At 42.4% G+C, this 21,268-nt stretch overlaps 9 non-coding genes across 9 annotated transcripts; all 9 read left to right on the top strand.

Annotated features, from left to right (window-relative positions):
- The first annotated feature begins 5,181 nt into the window (after window positions 1–5,181).
- On the top strand, window positions 5,182–5,370 carry LOC141150372 (U2 spliceosomal RNA). Its single transcript, XR_012246590.1, has one exon. It is a non-coding gene; the product is annotated as a U2 spliceosomal RNA (small nuclear RNA).
- Window positions 5,371–6,485: 1,115 nt separating this feature from the next.
- LOC141149902 (U2 spliceosomal RNA) lies at window positions 6,486–6,676 on the top strand. The gene has a single exon (XR_012246181.1). It is a non-coding gene; the product is annotated as a U2 spliceosomal RNA (small nuclear RNA).
- Window positions 6,677–7,791: 1,115 nt separating this feature from the next.
- On the top strand, window positions 7,792–7,982 carry LOC141149724 (U2 spliceosomal RNA). Its single transcript, XR_012246012.1, has one exon. It is a non-coding gene; the product is annotated as a U2 spliceosomal RNA (small nuclear RNA).
- A 1,115-nt stretch (window positions 7,983–9,097) lies between these two features.
- LOC141149253 (U2 spliceosomal RNA) lies at window positions 9,098–9,288 on the top strand. The gene has a single exon (XR_012245559.1). It is a non-coding gene; the product is annotated as a U2 spliceosomal RNA (small nuclear RNA).
- Window positions 9,289–10,403: 1,115 nt separating this feature from the next.
- On the top strand, window positions 10,404–10,594 carry LOC141149573 (U2 spliceosomal RNA). Its single transcript, XR_012245864.1, has one exon. It is a non-coding gene; the product is annotated as a U2 spliceosomal RNA (small nuclear RNA).
- Window positions 10,595–11,709: 1,115 nt separating this feature from the next.
- Window positions 11,710–11,900, top strand: LOC141149254 (U2 spliceosomal RNA). The gene has a single exon (XR_012245560.1). It is a non-coding gene; the product is annotated as a U2 spliceosomal RNA (small nuclear RNA).
- A 1,112-nt stretch (window positions 11,901–13,012) lies between these two features.
- LOC141149255 (U2 spliceosomal RNA) lies at window positions 13,013–13,203 on the top strand. The gene has a single exon (XR_012245561.1). It is a non-coding gene; the product is annotated as a U2 spliceosomal RNA (small nuclear RNA).
- Window positions 13,204–14,318: 1,115 nt separating this feature from the next.
- Window positions 14,319–14,509, top strand: LOC141149452 (U2 spliceosomal RNA). The gene has a single exon (XR_012245748.1). It is a non-coding gene; the product is annotated as a U2 spliceosomal RNA (small nuclear RNA).
- A 6,155-nt stretch (window positions 14,510–20,664) lies between these two features.
- LOC141150645 (U2 spliceosomal RNA) lies at window positions 20,665–20,857 on the top strand. The gene has a single exon (XR_012246790.1). It is a non-coding gene; the product is annotated as a U2 spliceosomal RNA (small nuclear RNA).
- Window positions 20,858–21,268: the final 411 nt, after the last annotated feature.

A 21,268-nucleotide genomic window follows, 5' to 3' on the forward strand; every position in this document is an offset into this window, starting at 1 on the left:
ATCGTCCACTTTGGTGGACTTAACCTGCTTGCTGCTATTAGGGAGAGGGCTTAGTCCCAGGGTAACGAGTTGCGATCCCCCAGCTTCCAGGTGTTTTTTGCTGCAAGAACACTGGGAGCGCAGATTGCAAGCGGCTGCAATTTGCAACCTTGTTGCGTTTTTCCATGGAGGTTGACCCTAACCTCGTGCCTCTTTATGCGAGGCTAAAAAACTCTATCCGAGTTCACTTCACGGCGGGTGGCTCGGATATGAGGAAATTAGGGTATGTAGTCCAGGACGTGCTCAGGAACCTTCTTGGCGTACAAAGGAATGAAATTCTCTCCATCCAGGATTATCCCAGAAGAGGTGACTATGACATCACATTCACCGGAGAAGGTATTTTTAGAGATGTACTAGAAAAGTTAAAAAAAGTTGAAAATAGTCCTGTTTTGAAAGGGATACAAATTGTTGAGCACGTCCTGGATGAGGTAAGACTGGTTATTGTAAAAATATTTTCGCCCTTTGTTTCTGCTCCAGAAGTAATGTCATTTCTAGCAATTTATTTTAAAAGTGTTAAATGTATTGGGAAGATATTAAACGAATATAACATATGGACATCTAAGTGGAAATTCCTTGTGAAGTGTACAAGAGATCCAAATACACCAGGTGGTATACGGCTCCCCCCTGCCCGTTTCAAAATTGGGCAAACAAATGGGGATTTCTTTTTTTCTGGGATGCCAGTATATTGCAGAAATTGTGGGCGCTATGGTCATTCAAAAGAAAACTGTCATGTATCATGTAGAAATTGTGCTAGTGAAGAACATGAGACAAAAGAATGCCCTAAGGAAAAGAAATGCAGTTTTTGCCAGACTCCAGGTCACTTTTATTTTTCTTGCCCTCACAGATTTCGGGAAGATGAGCAAAAGGGGAAGTCCAAGACGTCCGACCAAGGACCAAAAGATCAGACCACCCCTCAGGAGGAGGAACAACAACCTGGAGCCTCTAGAGACAATAAGGGCGTACCAAATAGTGAAGTGTCTCCAGAGTCTATGACAGGTAAAATACCAAATCCCAAAACCTGGCTGCAGGACCTGCGGGAGTCCAAAAGGAGGGCTGAGAAGGAGCAGAAGGGCACTACTGGTAAGGTCAAAAGGGACCGGCAAAAGGCCGACACAGAAGCCCATGCCCAGTCTGGGTCTCCTAGTGCTGAGGGCGCTGAGTGGATAAAGGTGGGTCCTAAGAAAAAGAAAAAGGGTGGTTCGGAGGAGGCAGCAGGAGGTGAACAGATGGACACTTCTCCTGAAGGGGACGTGGACGCTGGACCCTCAGGGGTTTCGGTCTCCGCTGCTACAGGTGGGGACCGGGATCTTGCTGCCTCTGAAGAGTCAGAGGCTCTGCCTTGTGCGCAACCTCCTCCTATAGGACGACCTTCTACAGGTCAAACAGGGGCGGCGGAACCCCTCGGGGACCCACCTGATGAGGAACTGCATGGCCAGCCAATGGAGACCCAGCGGGTTCTGCCAGCCAGCCCTCCGAGCTATGCCAGTGTAGCGTCGGGTTTATATAAATGTGGTAATCTTTCCTCCTCCACGGAGACTCTCGTGACGATACTATCAGATGAGGAGGGAGGCGCAAGCCCAGTGGTCTGATCAGGTTCATCGGACAGGTAAATCCGTTGCTCTTAGTTACCTAAGTAAAATTTCTACATTTTCTAATGATGGCTGAACTCAAAGGTATTTCCCTCAACGTGAGAGGCATAAAATCTAACACGAGAAGAACTGCTCTTTTTAATTTTTTTACGTGTTTTACTGCATCTGTATTTTTTCTGCAAGAACGTAATATCCCACATGAAATGTCATATCAAAAATATAAAGATGAGTGGAAGTGTGGGCCATCTGTCTGGTCCGGATCGAATGCTGCAGGATCAGCGGGTGTAGCCATACTTTTTAAAGGGAACGTTTTAATTGATTTTATTCAGGAAATTTTACCAGGTCGTATTTTATTAGTGAAAGCTTTTATTGATGGTATTAGATGGCAGTTTTTAAATTTTTATGGATCCCCAGAGAAAAATGAAAGAGCCGAAATGCTTGATCTTTTACCATTATTTATTAATAACTCTGAACCTTTTATCTTAGCAGGGGATTTTAATTGTGTTTTAAAAGGTGAAAACCGGCGCTCCAGCTCTGTAAGCAGGAACTACGATAAAACCTCAGGTATGCTACATGATATAGTCAAAGATGCTAAATTGATAGACATATATAAAGAGTGTCATAGTGACAGCACAGAGGACGCCGGTTTCACTTGGAGCAATGCTAATTGTAGCTCTAGGATTGATTTTATTTTTGGTTCAGATAAAACAATACCTGCCAAATGTGAAGTTTTAACTAATATATTTTCAGACCATAAACTTTTATCCTTTACCATAAAAGTAAATGACAACAAAAAATGTGGTAAGAAAAGCTGGAAAATGAACGTATCCCTTTTAACCGACCCGCAGATTTTATCAGATTTTATTGAGTTTTATAGGAAATGTAGAAAAGGGAAAAAAACAAATGAGACTATGAGTGTATGGTGGGATAGAATGAAAGTAAAAATAAAAGACTTTTTTATTAAAAAGAGTATATGTAGAGCCAAAGAAAAATATGAAGAATATAGAATTTTAAATACCCGCCTACAAACATTATTTAAGCTCAGAGACAATGGGATAGATGTACAACTTGATATTTCAAACTTAAAAGAAGAGATTTCAAAATGGCTAGAACAAAAAGGAAAAGAGATAATTTTTCGTTCTAGAGTACAACATATAGAAGAAAATGAAAAGTGTTCCAGATATTTTTTTAGGAAAAATAAAAAAGAAAAAGTGATAATTGACCATATAGATGGTGAGAATAATATAAAAAATATGCTGGGCAAAGTTGAGGGGTTTTTTTCTAATCTTTTTAATGGAAAAAATATAGATAATAAATTAATGGATGATTCGCTGCAAGGACTAACAGCTGTTTTAGATCCCGCATCCCAAGAGTTTTTATCCCAAGTTTTAACGGAACAAGAAGTGTTAAAAACTATTAAAAGTTTTAAAACTGGAAAGGTCCCTGGTCCTGATGGCATCCCAATAGAATTTTATGTATGTTTTTATGATATTTTAAAAGATGATTTGTTTTATTTGTTTACTGAGGTTTTTAATAATAAGGTTTTATTAAATTCCTGGAAGAAAGGTGAAGTCTCCCTCCTATACAAAAAAGGCGATAAATCAAAATTAGAAAACTGGAGACCAATAACACTTTTAAATTGTGACTATAAAATAATGGCTAAAATTTGTGCAAATCGTCTAAAAGAAGTCATCAGCAAAGTTATTCATTCTAATCAAGTGTGTGGGGTGCCGGGGCGCAGTATATGGGACAATCTGAATTTAGTGAAAGACTGTATTGAGGATGTGAAAGACAGAAAGGGGAAAATGGCGATTTTATCTATTGATTTTGAAAAAGCATTTGACCGTGTCTCACACTTTTATCTTTTTAAAGTTTTAGAGAAAATGGGCATACCAGAAGGGTTTTTACTATCGCTTAAAGCATTTTACAAGGATTGTACAAGTAAGATTTTAGTGAATGGTTTTAAGACACAAGAGGTATTTTTACGGTCAGGGGTGAAACAGGGATGCCCTCTGTCCCCCCTACTGTTTATCTGTGCACTGGAACCAATGTTATGTGCAATACGCCAAAATAAACAGATATGCGGTGTCCCTCTGCCTGGAAGCGGTGGTTTGGAGGCCAAGGTTGTAGGCTACATGGATGACGTGGCGGTCTTGTGTACAGATGCACCATTACTTACGGCCACTCTCCATCAAGTGCAATCCTTTTGCCTAGCTTCTGGTTTTAAAATCAATTTTAATAAGTGTAACATTTTAAGTGTTGGGGGGATGATTTTACGTGATGTACCAATTAATGTCTCCGAATCCATTTCCATTTTAGGTATATCATTCACTGAAAATAATGATGGTTATAATAGTTGGGAAACAGTTACACAGAAAGTAAATACGAAAATATGTATGTGGAACATGAGGAGACTTACAATGGAGGGTAAAGTATTGGTTTTAAAGATGGTGATTTTACCTCTTTTATTGTATCTTAGCATGGTTTTCCCCCCGCCTGTTAATGTTTTAAAAAAGATAACCAAAACCTGTTTTACCTTCTTTTGGAACTCAAAAATGGAAAAGCTGAAAAGAGAAATCATGATGAAATCAAAAGTAAAAGGTGGTAAAGATTTTCCAGATTTTAATAGGTTTCTTTTAATCCATCTGTTCGTTTACTGTTTTAATGCCCTTTTTAAGAATCACTATTGGTCCTTTTTTATGCGTTTTAATACAGGATTTTTTATGAGAAAGTTTGGATGGTATGAAGTTAATATATCTGTGCCCCATGCTTTTAATTTGTCGACGCATTATGAGATTTTAAGGAAAATAGTGTTCGATTTTAATTTAGGGACTAAGAAAATAGAGGAATTAAGAAATAGTAAGAAACTAATTAAAGAAATACGTAAAAGTGAGGAAATATGTAATGTTGACAGATATGATGATGACAAATCTATGTCTATCTGGAAAATGATTAACGTTTTTTATCTTTTTAATGAACAGAGAGATCTGGCTTGGAGTTGCATGCACCGCTGTCTTCCTTGCCGGGCATTCCAATACAGAAGAGGATTTGTGAGGTCTGCCATCTGCCCAAGAGCCGGATGCCAAGAAGAGGAAACGGTGGAACATCTATTATGGACATGTAATTTTGCAAAGGATTTCTGGAGAAGACTGCTCCCTCTACTGGAAAGGGTGGCAGACCTCAAGGACTTTACATATAAAACTGTGCTATACGGACTTATGGAATGCCCCACAATGGACCAGTACACAATGGCTTGGAAGACAGTGAACTGCGCCAAGTCATCTCTCTGGAAAGCGCGCAACATTGCTATTTTTAAACAAGATGTTTTATCAGTGAATGATGTTTTAAGTTTATGTTTATGTGAAATGTATACTTATTATTTAATTGACAAAAAGAAGAATATACATATTTCCAAAAAATGGCTTGTTGACCAATGGAACCTAATTATTTAAAATCTTTGTATTTTTTTGTTTTGTAAATTTCATTTGTCTTTTAACGTTTGGTATTTGTGTAATTATGCTTCTAATTTGTTAAAGTTTTAATAAACGGTTTTATCCCTCTGCAGGGGATAGCCAAATTAAAAAAAAAATCTGTTCTTATCAGTTTAATATCTGATACGTCCCCTATCTGGGGACCATATATTAAATGGATTTTTAGAACAGGGAGATGGAAAAAGAGCTTGCTCTGTCCACTCCACGCATTGACCTGGTATTGCAGTATCTCCAGGACCGGTGCACCCCTTCTTTAATGCAGTTTCTAAAATCAGAAAGAATTGAATTCAATGTTTTTTGTTCATTTTGCTTGTTTGTCGGATTTTGGGATGGACTCTTTGGCTTTGCTTTTCTTCTCCTCATTGGATTTTTCATGTTCAAAGTTGCAGAAGCCAGATTACAAGCTCATTTTGGTTCAACTTCAGCAACTGTGCATTGCATTGCCATGTAATGTGATGCAATGCTATCTTTCTAGCTCTCCCTTTTTACTTCCTTTTGGATAAACAGACATATTAGGCAAGCATTTTGGAGCTTTCACCTAAATAACTACACATGGTGAGATAAGCTGCACAATATAATTGACCTTTCAGTATATTGTTGCACACACACCATCTATTTAGCAAATGCCCTTGTTATCAACAGCAGCCTTTTAAACTCACCTGAGCTAACAGGTATGTGCGCTGGTTACTCTGCTGCGCTTAAAATTTCTTTTTTGGTTTGCTACAATGCCTTTTCTGAAACGTTGTCTCCTTCTGCTGGAACACTGACTTCTTTCATTTAATGCCTGCAGACTATAAAAGAGAACCCAACCCAAAAAGTTTGGTTGATTAGTCTGTGGCATTCTGTTAAACTGTTGCTTATGGCGGTCTCTGTGAGCTTCTCAGCGACATTCAGCCAGCCAGGTATCCTGCCTGCAGTAGATGGAATGTGGCAATGGAACGCTGGCTGCGCATGTCATAATAGGCTCTGAGCCTTTATATACCTGTGCACAGCAGCAGCCACCTTCAGTCTGCTGCTGGACAGCCAGCAGCAGCAGCAGCAGGAGAGGTATGTAATCAGGAGCCCTCCTGCTAAGGGTAGACAGCTGCTCGTTCCACCCCACCCCCCGCCTTAATTGGTTCTCCTCCCTTCCAACGGTGTTGAGGCGGGTGGGAACAGCAGGGGGTGAAGGTGCTGTGTTTAAAGAGGTGGAGTTATGCAGATCTAAAACGCGTGGATTGCAGCAGCAGCAAGCCGAAAAGTGCAGGCATGTAAGGGATCTAGAGGTTGACAACATGTCTTCTTAACGGGAGTCCAGGAGCTCATCTCCACAAATGGACTTTTCAGGATCCTTGGGTGGCTCCGTAGTTTGAAACCAATTCTGGTTATCGCTTCTCGGCCTTTTGGCTAAGATCAAGTGTAGTATCTGTTCTTATCAGTTTAATATCTGATACGTCCCCTATCTGGGGACCATATATTAAATGGATTTTTAGAACAGGGAGATGGAAAAAGAGCTTGCTCTGTCCACTCCACGAATTGACCTGGTATTGCAGTATCTCCAGGACCGGTGCACCCCTTCTTTAATGCAGTTTCTAAAATCAGAAAGAATTGAATTCAATGTTTTTTGTTCATTTTGCTTGTTTGTCGGATTTTGGGATGGACTCTTTGGCTTTGCTTTTCTTCTCCTCATTGGATTTTTCATGTTCAAAGTTGCAGAAGCCAGATTACAAGCTCATTTTGGTTCAACTTCAGCAACTGTGCATTGCATTGCCATGTAATGTGATGCAATGCTATCTTTCTAGCTCTCCCTTTTTACTTCCTTTTGGATAAACAGACATATTAGGCAAGCATTTTGGAGCTTTCACCTAAATAACTACAGGTGGTGAGATAAGCTGCACAATATAATTGACCTTTCAGTATATTGTTGCACACACACCATCTATTTAGCAAATGCCCTTGTTATCAACAGCAGCCTTTTAAACTCACCTGAGCTAACAGGTATGTGCGCTGGTTACTCTGCTGCGCTTAAAATTTCTTTTTTGGTTTGCTACAATGCCTTTTCTGAAACGTTGTCTCCTTCTGCTGGAACACTGACTTCTTTCATTTAATGCCTGCAGACTATAAAAGAGAACCCAACCCAAAAAGTTTGGTTGATTAGTCTGTGGCATTCTGTTAAACTGTTGCTTATGGCGGTCTCTGTGAGCTTCTCAGCGACATTCAGCCAGCCAGGTATCCTGCCTGCAGTAGATGGAATGTGGCAATGGAACGCTGGCTGCGCGTGTCATAATAGGCTCTGAGCCTTTATATACCTGTGCACAGCAGCAGCCACCTTCAGTCTGCTGCTGGACAGCCAGCAGCAGCAGCAGCAGGAGAGGTATGTAATCAGGAGCCCTCCTGCTAAGGGTAGACAGCTGCTCGTTCCACCCCACCCCCCGCCTTAATTGGTTCTCCTCCCTTCCAACGGTGTTGAGGCGGGTGGGAACAGCAGGGGGTGAAGGTGCTGTGTTTAAAGAGGTGGAGTTATGCAGATCTAAAACGCGTGGATTGCAGCAGCAGCAAGCCGAAAAGTGCAGGCATGTAAGGGATCTAGAGGTTGACAACATGTCTTCTTAACGGGAGTCCAGGAGCTCATCTCCACAAATGGACTTTTCAGGATCCTTGGGTGGCTCCGTAGTTTGAAACCAATTCTGGTTATCGCTTCTCGGCCTTTTGGCTAAGATCAAGTGTAGTATCTGTTCTTATCAGTTTAATATCTGATACGTCCCCTATCTGGGGACCATATATTAAATGGATTTTTAGAACAGGGAGATGGAAAAAGAGCTTGCTCTGTCCACTCCACACATTGACCTGGTATTGCAGTATCTCCAGGACCGGTGCACCCCTTCTTTAATGCAGTTTCTAAAATCAGAAAGAATTGAATTCAATGTTTTTTGTTCATTTTGCTTGTTTGTCGGATTTTGGGATGGACTCTTTGGCTTTGCTTTTCTTCTCCTCATTGGATTTTTCATGTTCAAAGTTGCAGAAGCCAGATTACAAGCTCATTTTGGTTCAACTTCAGCAACTGTGCATTGCATTGCCATGTAATGTGATGCAATGCTATCTTTCTAGCTCTCCCTTTTTACTTCCTTTTGGATAAACAGACATATTAGGCAAGCATTTTGGAGCTTTCACCTAAATAACTACAGGTGGTGAGATAAGCTGCACAATATAATTGACCTTTCAGTATATTGTTGCACACACACCATCTATTTAGCAAATGCCCTTGTTATCAACAGCAGCCTTTTAAACTCACCTGAGCTAACAGGTATGTGCGCTGGTTACTCTGCTGCGCTTAAAATTTCTTTTTTGGTTTGCTACAATGCCTTTTCTGAAACGTTGTCTCCTTCTGCTGGAACACTGACTTCTTTCATTTAATGCCTGCAGACTATAAAAGAGAACCCAACCCAAAAAGTTTGGTTGATTAGTCTGTGGCATTCTGTTAAACTGTTGCTTATGGCGGTCTCTGTGAGCTTCTCAGCGACATTCAGCCAGCCAGGTATCCTGCCTGCAGTAGATGGAATGTGGCAATGGAACGCTGGCTGCGCGTGTCATAATAGGCTCTGAGCCTTTATATACCTGTGCACAGCAGCAGCCACCTTCAGTCTGCTGCTGGACAGCCAGCAGCAGCAGCAGCAGGAGAGGTATGTAATCAGGAGCCCTCCTGCTAAGGGTAGACAGCTGCTCGTTCCACCCCACCCCCCGCCTTAATTGGTTCTCCTCCCTTCCAACGGTGTTGAGGCGGGTGGGAACAGCAGGGGGTGAAGGTGCTGTGTTTAAAGAGGTGGAGTTATGCAGATCTAAAACGCGTGGATTGCAGCAGCAGCAAGCCGAAAAGTGCAGGCATGTAAGGGATCTAGAGGTTGACAACATGTCTTCTTAACGGGAGTCCAGGAGCTCATCTCCACAAATGGACTTTTCAGGATCCTTGGGTGGCTCCGTAGTTTGAAACCAATTCTGGTTATCGCTTCTCGGCCTTTTGGCTAAGATCAAGTGTAGTATCTGTTCTTATCAGTTTAATATCTGATACGTCCCCTATCTGGGGACCATATATTAAATGGATTTTTAGAACAGGGAGATGGAAAAAGAGCTTGCTCTGTCCACTCCACGCATTGACCTGGTATTGCAGTATCTCCAGGACCGGTGCACCCCTTCTTTAATGCAGTTTCTAAAATCAGAAAGAATTGAATTCAATGTTTTTTGTTCATTTTGCTTGTTTGTCGGATTTTGGGATGGACTCTTTGGCTTTGCTTTTCTTCTCCTCATTGGATTTTTCATGTTCAAAGTTGCAGAAGCCAGATTACAAGCTCATTTTGGTTCAACTTCAGCAACTGTGCATTGCATTGCCATGTAATGTGATGCAATGCTATCTTTCTAGCTCTCCCTTTTTACTTCCTTTTGGATAAACAGACATATTAGGCAAGCATTTTGGAGCTTTCACCTAAATAACTACAGGTGGTGAGATAAGCTGCACAATATAATTGACCTTTCAGTATATTGTTGCACACACACCATCTATTTAGCAAATGCCCTTGTTATCAACAGCAGCCTTTTAAACTCACCTGAGCTAACAGGTATGTGCGCTGGTTACTCTGCTGCGCTTAAAATTTCTTTTTTGGTTTGCTACAATGCCTTTTCTGAAACGTTGTCTCCTTCTGCTGGAACACTGACTTCTTTCATTTAATGCCTGCAGACTATAAAAGAGAACCCAACCCAAAAAGTTTGGTTGATTAGTCTGTGGCATTCTGTTAAACTGTTGCTTATGGCGGTCTCTGTGAGCTTCTCAGCGACATTCAGCCAGCCAGGTATCCTGCCTGCAGTAGATGGAATGTGGCAATGGAACGCTGGCTGCGCGTGTCATAATAGGCTCTGAGCCTTTATATACCTGTGCACAGCAGCAGCCACCTTCAGTCTGCTGCTGGACAGCCAGCAGCAGCAGCAGCAGGAGAGGTATGTAATCAGGAGCCCTCCTGCTAAGGGTAGACAGCTGCTCGTTCCACCCCACCCCCCGCCTTAATTGGTTCTCCTCCCTTCCAACGGTGTTGAGGCGGGTGGGAACAGCAGGGGGTGAAGGTGCTGTGTTTAAAGAGGTGGAGTTATGCAGATCTAAAACGCGTGGATTGCAGCAGCAGCAAGCCGAAAAGTGCAGGCATGTAAGGGATCTAGAGGTTGACAACATGTCTTCTTAACGGGAGTCCAGGAGCTCATCTCCACAAATGGACTTTTCAGGATCCTTGGGTGGCTCCGTAGTTTGAAACCAATTCTGGTTATCGCTTCTCGGCCTTTTGGCTAAGATCAAGTGTAGTATCTGTTCTTATCAGTTTAATATCTGATACGTCCCCTATCTGGGGACCATATATTAAATGGATTTTTAGAACAGGGAGACGGAAAAAGAGCTTGCTCTGTCCACTCCACGCATTGACCTGGTATTGCAGTATCTCCAGGACCGGTGCACCCCTTCTTTAATGCAGTTTCTAAAATCAGAAAGAATTGAATTCAATGTTTTTTGTTCATTTTGCTTGTTTGTCGGATTTTGGGATGGACTCTCTGGCTTTGCTTTTCTTCTCCTCATTGGATTTTTCATGTTCAAAGTTGCAGAAGCCAGATTACAAGCTCATTTTGGTTCAACTTCAGCAACTGTGCATTGCATTGCCATGTAATGTGATGCAATGCTATCTTTCTAGCTCTCCCTTTTTACTTCCTTTTGGATAAACAGACATATTAGGCAAGCATTTTGGAGCTTTCACCTAAATAACTACAGGTGGTGAGATAAGCTGCACAATATAATTGACCTTTCAGTATATTGTTGCACACACACCATCTATTTAGCAAATGCCCTTGTTATCAACAGCAGCCTTTTAAACTCACCTGAGCTAACAGGTATGTGCGCTGGTTACTCTGCTGCGCTTAAAATTTCTTTTTTGGTTTGCTACAATGCCTTTTCTGAAACGTTGTCTCCTTCTGCTGGAACACTGACTTCTTTCATTTAATGCCTGCAGACTATAAAAGAGAACCCAACCCAAAAAGTTTGGTTGATTAGACTGTGGCATTCTGTTAAACTGTTGCTTATGGCGGTCTCTGTGAGCTTCTCAGCGACATTCAGCCAGCCAGGTATCCTGCCTGCAGTAGATGGAATGTGGCAATGGAACGCTGGCTGCGCGTGTCATAATAGGCTCTGAGCCTTTATATACCTGTGCACAGCAGCAGCCACCTTCAGTCTGCTGCTGGACAGCCAGCAGCAGCAGCAGCAGGAGAGGTATGTAATCAGGAGCCCTCCTGCTAAGGGTAGACAGCTGCTCGTTCCACCCCACCCCCCGCCTTAATTGGTTCTCCTCCCTTCCAACGGTGTTGAGGCGGGTGGGAACAGCAGGGGGAGAAGGTGCTGTGTTTAAAGAGGTGGAGTTATGCAGATCTAAAACGCGTGGATTGCAGCAGCAGCAAGCCGAAAAGTGCAGGCATGTAAGGGATCTAGAGGTTGACAACATGTCTTCTTAACGGGAGTCCAGGAGCTCATCTCCACAAATGGACTTTTCAGGATCCTTGGGTGGCTCCGTAGTTTGAAACCAATTCTGGTTATCGCTTCTCGGCCTTTTGGCTAAGATCAAGTGTAGTATCTGTTCTTATCAGTTTAATATCTGATACGTCCCCTATCTGGGGACCATATATTAAATGGATTTTTAGAACAGGGAGATGGAAAAAGAGCTTGCTCTGTCCACTCCACGCATTGACCTGGTATTGCAGTATCTCCAGGACCGGTGCACCCCTTCTTTAATGCAGTTTCTAAAATCAGAAAGAATTGAATTCAATGTTTTTTGTTCATTTTGCTTGTTTGTCGGATTTTGGGATGGACTCTCTGGCTTTGCTTTTCTTCTCCTCATTGGATTTTTCATGTTCAAAGTTGCAGAAGCCAGATTACAAGCTCATTTTGGTTCAACTTCAGCAACTGTGCATTGCATTGCCATGTAATGTGATGCAATGCTATCTTTCTAGCTCTCCCTTTTTACTTCCTTTTGGATAAACAGACATATTAGGCAAGCATTTTGGAGCTTTCACCTAAATAACTACAGGTGGTGAGATAAGCTGCACAATATAATTGACCTTTCAGTATATTGTTGCACACACACCATCTATTTAGCAAATGCCCTTGTTATCAACAGCAGCCTTTTAAACTCACCTGAGCTAACAGGTATGTGCGCTGGTTACTCTGCTGCGCTTAAAATTTCTTTTTTGGTTTGCTACAATGCCTTTTCTGAAACGTTGTCTCCTTCTGCTGGAACACTGACTTCTTTCATTTAATGCCTGCAGACTATAAAAGAGAACCCAACCCAAAAAGTTTGGTTGATTAGACTGTGGCATTCTGTTAAACTGTTGCTTATGGCGGTCTCTGTGAGCTTCTCAGCGACATTCAGCCAGCCAGGTATCCTGCCTGCAGTAGATGGAATGTGGCAATGGAACGCTGGCTGCGCGTGTCATAATAGGCTCTGAGCCTTTATATACCTGTGCACAGCAGCAGCCACCTTCAGTCTGCTGCTGGACAGCCAGCAGCAGCAGCAGGAGAGGTATGTAATCAGGAGCCCTCCTGCTAAGGGTAGACAGCTGCTCGTTCCACCCCACCCCCCGCCTTAATTGGTTCTCCTCCCTTCCAACGGTGTTGAGGCGGGTGGGAACAGCAGGGGGTGAAGGTGCTGTGTTTAAAGAGGTGGAGTTATGCAGATCTAAAACGCGTGGATTGCAGCAGCAGCAAGCCGAAAAGTGCAGGCATGTAAGGGATCTAGAGGTTGACAACATGTCTTCTTAACGGGAGTCCAGGAGCTCATCTCCACAAATGGACTTTTCAGGATCCTTGGGTGGCTCCGTAGTTTGAAACCAATTCTGGTTATCGCTTCTCGGCCTTTTGGCTAAGATCAAGTGTAGTATCTGTTCTTATCAGTTTAATATCTGATACGTCCCCTATCTGGGGACCATATATTAAATGGATTTTTAGAACAGGGAGATGGAAAAAGAGCTTGCTCTGTCCACTCCACGCATTGACCTGGTATTGCAGTATCTCCAGGACCGGTGCACCCCTTCTTTAATGCAGTTTCTAAAATCAGAAAGAATTGAATTCAATGTTTTTTGTTCATTTTGCTTGTTTGTCGGATTTTGGGATGGACTCTTTGGCTTTGCTTTTCTTCTCCTCATTGGATTTTTCATGTTCAAAGTTGCAGAAGCCAGATTACAAGCTCATTTTGGTTCAACTTCAGCAACTGTGCATTGCATTGCCATGTAATGTGATGCAATGCTATCTTTCTAGCTCTCCCTTTTTACTTCCTTTTGGATAAACAGACATATTAGGCAAGCATTTTGGAGCTTTCACCTAAATAACTACAGGTGGTGAGATAAGCTGCACAATATAATTGACCTTTCAGTATATTGTTGCACACACACCATCTATTTAGCAAATGCCCTTGTTATCAACAGCAGCCTTTTAAACTCACCTGAGCTAACAGGTATGTGCGCTGGTTACTCTGCTGCGCTTAAAATTTCTTTTTTGGTTTGCTACAATGCCTTTTCTGAAACGTTGTCTCCTTCTGCTGGAACACTGACTTCTTTCATTTAATGCCTGCAGACTATAAAAGAGAACCCAACCCAAAAAGTTTGGTTGATTAGTCTGTGGCATTCTGTTAAACTGTTGCTTATGGCGGTCTCTGTGAGCTTCTCAGCGACATTCAGCCAGCCAGGTATCCTGCCTGCAGTAGATGGAATGTGGCAATGGAACGCTGGCTGCGCGTGTCATAATAGGCTCTGAGCCTTTATATACCTGTGCACAGCAGCAGCCACCTTCAGTCTGCTGCTGGACAGCCAGCAGCAGCAGCAGCAGGAGAGGTATGTAATCAGGAGCCCTCCTGCTAAGGGTAGACAGCTGCTCGTTCCACCCCACCCCCCGCCTTAATTGGTTCTCCTCCCTTCCAACGGTGTTGAGGCGGGTGGGAACAGCAGGGGGTGAAGGTGCTGTGTTTAAAGAGGTGGAGTTATGCAGATCTAAAACGCGTGGATTGCAGCAGCAGCAAGCCGAAAAGTGCAGGCATGTAAGGGATCTAGAGGTTGACAACATGTCTTCTTAACGGGAGTCCAGGAGCTCATCTCCACAAATGGACTTTTCAGGATCCTTGGGTGGCTCTGTAGTTTGAAACCAATTCTGGTTATCGCTTCTCGGCCTTTTGGCTAAGATCAAGTGTAGTATCTGTTCTTATCAGTTTAATATCTGATACGTCCCCTATCTGGGGACCATTTATTAAATGGATTTTTAGAACAGGGAGATGGAAAAAGAGCTTGCTCTGTCCACTCCACGCATTGACCTGGTATTGCAGTATCTCCAGGACCGGTGCACCCCTTCTTTAATGCAGTTTCTAAAATCAGAAAGAATTGAATTCAATGTTTTTTGTTCATTTTGCTTGTTTGTCGGATTTTGGGATGGACTCTTTGGCTTTGCTTTTCTTCTCCTCATTGGATTTTTCATGTTCAAAGTTGCAGAAGCCAGATTACAAGCTCATTTTGGTTCAACTTCAGCAACTGTGCATTGCATTGCCATGTAATGTGATGCAATGCTATCTTTCTAGCTCTCCCTTTTTACTTCCTTTTGGATAAACAGACATATTAGGCAAGCATTTTGGAGCTTTCACCTAAATAACTACAGGTGGTGAGATAAGCTGCACAATATAATTGACCTTTCAGTATATTGTTGCACACACACCATCTATTTAGCAAATGCCCTTGTTATCAACAGCAGCCTTTTAAACTCACCTGAGCTAACAGGTATGTGCGCTGGTTACTCTGCTGCGCTTAAAATTTCTTTTTTGGTTTGCTACAATGCCTTTTCTGAAACGTTGTCTCCTTCTGCTGGAACACTGACTTCTTTCATTTAATGCCAGCAGACTATAAAAGAGAACCCAACCCAAAAAGTTTGGTTGATTAGTCTGTGGCATTCTGTTAAACTGTTGCTTATGGCGGTCTCTGTGAGCTTCTCAGCGACATTCAGCCAGCCAGGTATCCTGCCTGCAGTAGATGGAATGTGGCAATGGAACGCTGGCTGCGCGTGTCATAATAGGCTCTGAGCCTTTATATACCTGTGCACAGCAGCAGCCACCTTCAGTCTGCTGCTGGACAGCCAGCAGCAGCAGCAGCAGGAGAGGTATGTAATCAGGAGCCCTCCTGCTAAGGGTAGACAGCTGCTCGTTCCACCCCACCCCCCGCCTTAATTGGTTCTCCTCCCTTCCAACGGTGTTGAGGCGGGTGGGAACAGCAGGGGGTGAAGGTGCTGTGTTTAAAGAGGTGGAGTTATGCAGATCTAAAACGCGTGGATTGCAGCAGCAGCAAGCCGAAAAGTGCAGGCATGTAAGGGATCTAGAGGTTGACAACATGTCTTCTTAACGGGAGTCCAGGAGCTCATCTCCACAAATGGACTTTTCAGGATCCTTGGGTGGCTCCGTAGTTTGAAACCAATTCTGGTTATCGCTTCTCGGCCTTTTGGCTGCGATCGTATGACTGTACCTTGATTGGTGCGAGTCTCCTGGAGGAATCCGGACCCTTTTGTGGAGGATTTTCTGCTTTTTCCTGTGGTATTCCATACCGACAGAATCCAAGATGTCTTTTGTGAAGAACACCATCCGTTTGTCCGTGGATCCATCTGACCAGAACAAGAACAACGTGGTTTTCATTGTCCAAGACATCGTTGAAGGCAAAGCTGGAGCAAGACGTTCTGAGATCTTCAGTGTCAACGAATTTTCACGTCAAGGTAATTATGACGTTACCTTTATGGACCAGGATGTTTGCCTTAATGTCTTTGAATGGCTCCGTGGTCACTCTAGTGACCCCTGCTTGGAAGGAGTTAGATGGGAACCTTTGTTTGGTCTGCAAGAAAAGGAGGTGACTGTGACTGTCTATAACCCTTTTACAGACCCTGAGCTGCTGGAGTGCTTCCTCTCTCGCTACTGTGAATATGTGCGGAAGGGAGTGAAGCAAGTCAATTGTCTAGGAATCTTTAACTGTCAGTATAAATTCCGTGTGAAATTGAAAAGGGATCCTGACAGTGTGGGGGGCTTTAGACACCCTCCATCAAATTTTTCCGTTGCAGGCCATAGAGGTTTCCTCTTTTACCCAGGCCAGCCCATGTTTTGCCGTAGATGCTTTTCTTTCGGACATACCATGGTAACATGCCTTAAAGGGCAGTGTTGCCGAAATTGCAGAAAGGAGGGGCATATGGCCAACCAGTGTCCAGAGGCCAAGTCCTGTGATGTCTGTGGGAGTAGTGATCACATGTATAAGGACTGTCCTATGAGTGCACCTAGACGTTCTGATAAAGAACAGAAGGAGGAGGAGCTGGAGAGGAGGCAGATGGCAAGCGCACTGAAAGTGCTGGAAAGATTGGAGAGGGAGGAGAGAGAGGGAAGGAGGCGGGAAACTGGTAGAGCCTCTCCCTCTACGGCGCCAGAGGAGGTGTCCCTGAGACCATGTTCTTCTTCTGCTGAAGAAATGAGGAAGAAGCGGAGGGAAGAAAAGGAGTTCTGGAGGGAAGTGGCAAAGGTGGAGAAAAAGGCAGTGTCTGCGAGAATATCTAGGAAAGTGGTGGAAGCAGAGCTGCCTGAGATGATGACTTTTGGAGAGGCAATGGACGCAACAGGATGTGAAGTGCAAATCTCGGAACCCGACAGTCCTGAACACCCTTCGGGTCCTGAAAACATTGAAGATTTTTCTTCGGAGGATGATAGGGGTGCAAAGAAGAGTCGTAGGGAGGATGGTGGGGGCAGTGATGATGCAGATTTTAGTGAGCCTCAGAGGAAGATCAGAACTGCCAGAATGAGGAGTGTGGCTGGTGAAGCCAGCGGGTCGGAAACCAGCTGTTCTGTTCTGATGGCGGAGGAGGATAGTGGTGGTGCTGGATAGTGTCACCATATAATATTGTAAATGTTTTTTCTTTTTGTCCTCTTGTGAGCTTTGGTTTAGGCCAAAGGCTATTTCTTTGTGTAATTGGTGAAGGAGTAGAAGTATTATGGGATTTACCATAGTGTCCCAAAACGTAAGAGTGTTTAAAAGTAAAGTAAGAAGAGCTGCTATTTTTGAGTTTTTAGCTATGCAAAATGCATCTATTTTTTGTTTACAAGAATGTGGGGTAGTGGATGGTGTGAAAGGGGATGAATGGTCTTATGGAGCGTCTGTGTGGTCGGGGAGTGCATGTAATAAGAATGATGGTGTGGGTATTTTGGTTAAAGGAAGGGAGGTTGTTTTGAGTGATTATTTGGTTATTGAGGTGGGGAGATGTATCCTTGCTAATTTTGTATACAAGAATGTAAAGTTTTGTGTTATTAATGTTTATGCGCCAGTTGAAAAAAATGAGCGCAAAAATTTATTTGAAAAAATTAAGCTTTTTGTTCCAGGAAGAATACCTGTGGTAATTGTGGGTGATATGAACTGTGATGTGGGGAGAGTGAATGTGGATGTGTCTGGGAAAGCATTATTGGAGTTAGTGAATGATTTTGGGTTGTGTGATATGCAGCGCGTGTGTAACATGAATCCTTTGTTGAACACTTTCTTTTCTGAGAGTGGTAGGGTACAATCCAGATTGGATTATTGTTTTATTTCTAAAAATATGGTTTCTGTTAATTATAGGCAGGAAAACGTTCTTTTTTCAGATCATGTGTGTATGTTGTGTGAGTTGGATATAAAAGTTGATGGAGTGTTTGGGAGAGGATTGTGGAAGTTAAATGTTAAACTGTTAGAGAATGAAGATGTGAGAAAGGAGTATGAAAGGCGGTATGAAGAATGGTGTAAGCATAAAAATGAGTTTAGGAATGTTTGTGAGTGGTGGGACTGGGTGAAGAAACAAACAAAAATGTTCTTTAAAAATTTAGGATACAAGTATGCAGCAATTAAAAGAGAGAGTTTTGTTAAACTGAACGCGCGGTTGAGCGTTTTGTATAAGTTAAGGGAAGGAGGAGTTGAGGTGGAGGAGGATATTTTAGAGGTAAAAAAGGAGATTAGTGAGTTTTTGTTGGAGAGAGGGAGAAGCATAGTGTTTAGGGCAAAGATTGATAAGATGGAGCAGGATGAGAAATGTTCTCGGTTTTTCTTTAAAAAAGTTTTTGGAAAGAAACAGAGTATGAGCGTGGTGTATGGAGCAGATGGAAGTGAGGTGAGTGGAGAGGATATGTGTGAAGAGGTGGCTAAGTTTTATGAGGATCTGTATGCAGTGAAACAGAGGGATGAATGTTTGGAGAATGATGTTTTGAGTGTGTTAGAGAGTAAGTTGAGTGAAGCAGAAAGAGAGAGAGTGATGGGTGAGGTGACTGGTGATGAGGTATGGAAGGTTATGTGTAGTATGGCTTTGAATAAGACGCCGGGGGAGGATGGCCTCCCAGTAGAATTTTATCGTGTGATGTGGGGTGTGATTGGAAAGGACTTTGTGGATGTATGTAAGTATATGTGGGGAAACATGGAGGTGACTGAGAGTATGCGTGCAGGTTTGGTTGTGTTAATTCCTAAGAAAGGGGATTTGAAAAGTCTGAGGAATTGGAGGCCAATAACGTTACTTAATTGTGATTATAAAATCTATGCAAAACTTATGGCTAATAGGATGCGTGATGTGATAGAGAGTGTGATTGGGGATGAGCAGTGTTGTGCGGTACCTGGGAGGCGGATTCATGAGTGTGTGTGTATGTTAAGAGATTGTCTATGGGATTGCATGGGTCGTAAGAAGAGTGTATTTTTGTTAAGTTTGGATTTTGAAAAGGCTTATGATAGGTTGTCGCATGGTTTTTTGTTCAGAGTGTTGTTAAAAATGGGTTTTCCGGCTGATTTTGTTGGGCGAGTGAGAAGTTTGTATGCGGGTGTTTATAGCTGTGTTTTAATGAATGGGTATGTGGGTAGGAAAGTGAATGTGTTTTCAGGTGTGCGACAGGGGTGTCCTTTGTCCCCTGTAGCATTTATTTGTGCAATTGAGCCATTGTTGTGTATGCTGAGGAAAGATAAGGTAATTCGTGGTGTGCAAGTGCCGGGAGGTGGAGGAAAAGAATGGAAGGTGAGTGGTTATATGGATGACGTGTGTGTATTATGTGATTCTGAATGTTCGGTGAGGCGGGTGAAGTTGTTAGTGTCTATTTTTTGTGGTGCATCTGCGTTTAAAGTGAATTGGGAAAAGAGTGAGTGTAAGGGTTTTGGAGGCGGAAGTTTAAGTAGGGATGTAGGTGTGAATGTAGTGAATGGACCTATTAAAGTTTTGGGTGTGAAATTTTCAGAGAGTTTGGATGGGAAAGAAAGTTGGGATGATGCGAAAGGAAAAGTTGAGCAGAAGTTGAATTTTTGGAAATTGAGGAGTTTATCCTTTTTTGGGAAGATTTTAATTGTTAAGAGTGTGGTGTTGCCAATATTTTTATATATTGCGGTAGTATTTCCACCAGGATATATGTGTATGAGAAGCTTGAATAGAATTTTATTTGTTTTTTTGTGGAACTCGAAAATGGAGAGAGCTAGGAGAGAAATTTTGGTTAAAAGAGTGGAAAAAGGTGGTTTGGGTTTTCCGAATTTGGACGTGTTTTTTGGTGTGAATATCGTTGTGTTTGTTTTGAAAGTGATTAGGGCGGATGGAAAGTTTTCATCTATGTGTAGGTATTTATTTGGAGCGTATTTGTTTCGTTTAAAGTGGCAAGAAAGGGATTTGCGATGTCCGATTGCTTTTGAGGTGCCTGTATGGTATGTGTGGGTTTATAAGTTTTTGGTGAGGTATGAACTGTGTGATGCAGATGTGAGATTGCTGGAGAATAAGAAGGCTGTGTATAGGATGATTGAATGTAGAGAGGTAGAATGTGGAATAAATATGGTTAGGGGTGGTGATGTGCAGAAGGTTTGGAAGAAAGTGCGGATGAGTGGTATGACCAACAAACAGAGTGAAGTTGTGTGGCAGTCTTTACATGGAGTATTACCTGTGAGAGAATTTCAGAGGAATAGAGGTTTGGTGAGGAGTGAAATGTGTCCAAGAAATGGCTGTGGTGGAAGGGAAAGTGTGTTGCATGTTTTTTGGAATTGCCAGTATGCTAGAGATGTGATTGGGAGAATGGGGCCTTTGTGTAAAGAATTGTGTGGTGTGAATTTGTTGTCTTTTGAGTTGTTTATGTTTGGTTTGGGAATATGTGATGGGACGAAGGAAAGAGTCTTGTGGTTGATGCTTGCATGTATAAAGGAAGTGTTATGGGATGTGAGGAATGTGTATGTGTTTAAAAGGAAGGAAATTGCTGTAAAGGATAGTGTGAAGGTGATTTTGGGGAAGATGTATGTGTGTTTCCTATGGGACAAAAAGAGGAGAGGGGAAGTGGATGCGGAGGGAATATGGAAAGTTAAAAAGTGGAGATATATTGTTAGTACCTCTTGATTTTTGTTATTGTTGTTTTGAAATATGAAATAAATATTTCCGATGATGATGGGGACAGCAAATTGCGTATTGGATTTGACGCAGCTGTTTTGATGGAATTTTCCTTTGTCTGGTTTCCATAGACTGTGGAATTTCCTCGTCTGAGGAGAAAAAAAAAAAAAAAAAAAAAATCTGTTCTTATCAGTTTAATATCTGATACGTCCCCTATCTGGGGACCATATATTAAATGGATTTTTAGAACAGGGAGATGGAAAAAGAGCTTGCTCTGTCCACTCCACGCATTGACCTGGTATTGCAGTATCTCCAGGACCGGTGCACCCCTTCTTTAATGCAGTTTCTAAAATCAGAAAGAATTGAATTCAATGTTTTTTGTTCATTTTGCTTGTTTGTCGGATTTTGGGATGGACTCTTTGGCTTTGCTTTTCTTCTCCTCATTGGATTTTTCATGTTCAAAGTTGCAGAAGCCAGATTACAAGCTCATTTTGGTTCAACTTCAGCAACTGTGCATTGCATTGCCATGTAATGTGATGCAATGCTATCTTTCTAGCTCTCCCTTTTTACTTCCTTTTGGATAAACAGACATATTAGGCAAGCATTTTGGAGCTTTCACCTAAATAACTACAGGTGGTGAGATAAGCTGCACAATATAATTGACCTTTCAGTATATTGTTGCACACACACCATCTATTTAGCAAATGCCCTTGTTATCAACAGCAGCCTTTTAAACTCACCTG

This window comes from Phyllobates terribilis, unplaced genomic scaffold, assembly GCF_046119375.1.
Source record: "Phyllobates terribilis strain yellow unplaced genomic scaffold, ASM4611937v1 Scaffold_5__5_contigs__length_657084704, whole genome shotgun sequence".
Lineage (NCBI taxonomy): Eukaryota > Metazoa > Chordata > Amphibia > Anura > Dendrobatidae > Phyllobates > Phyllobates terribilis.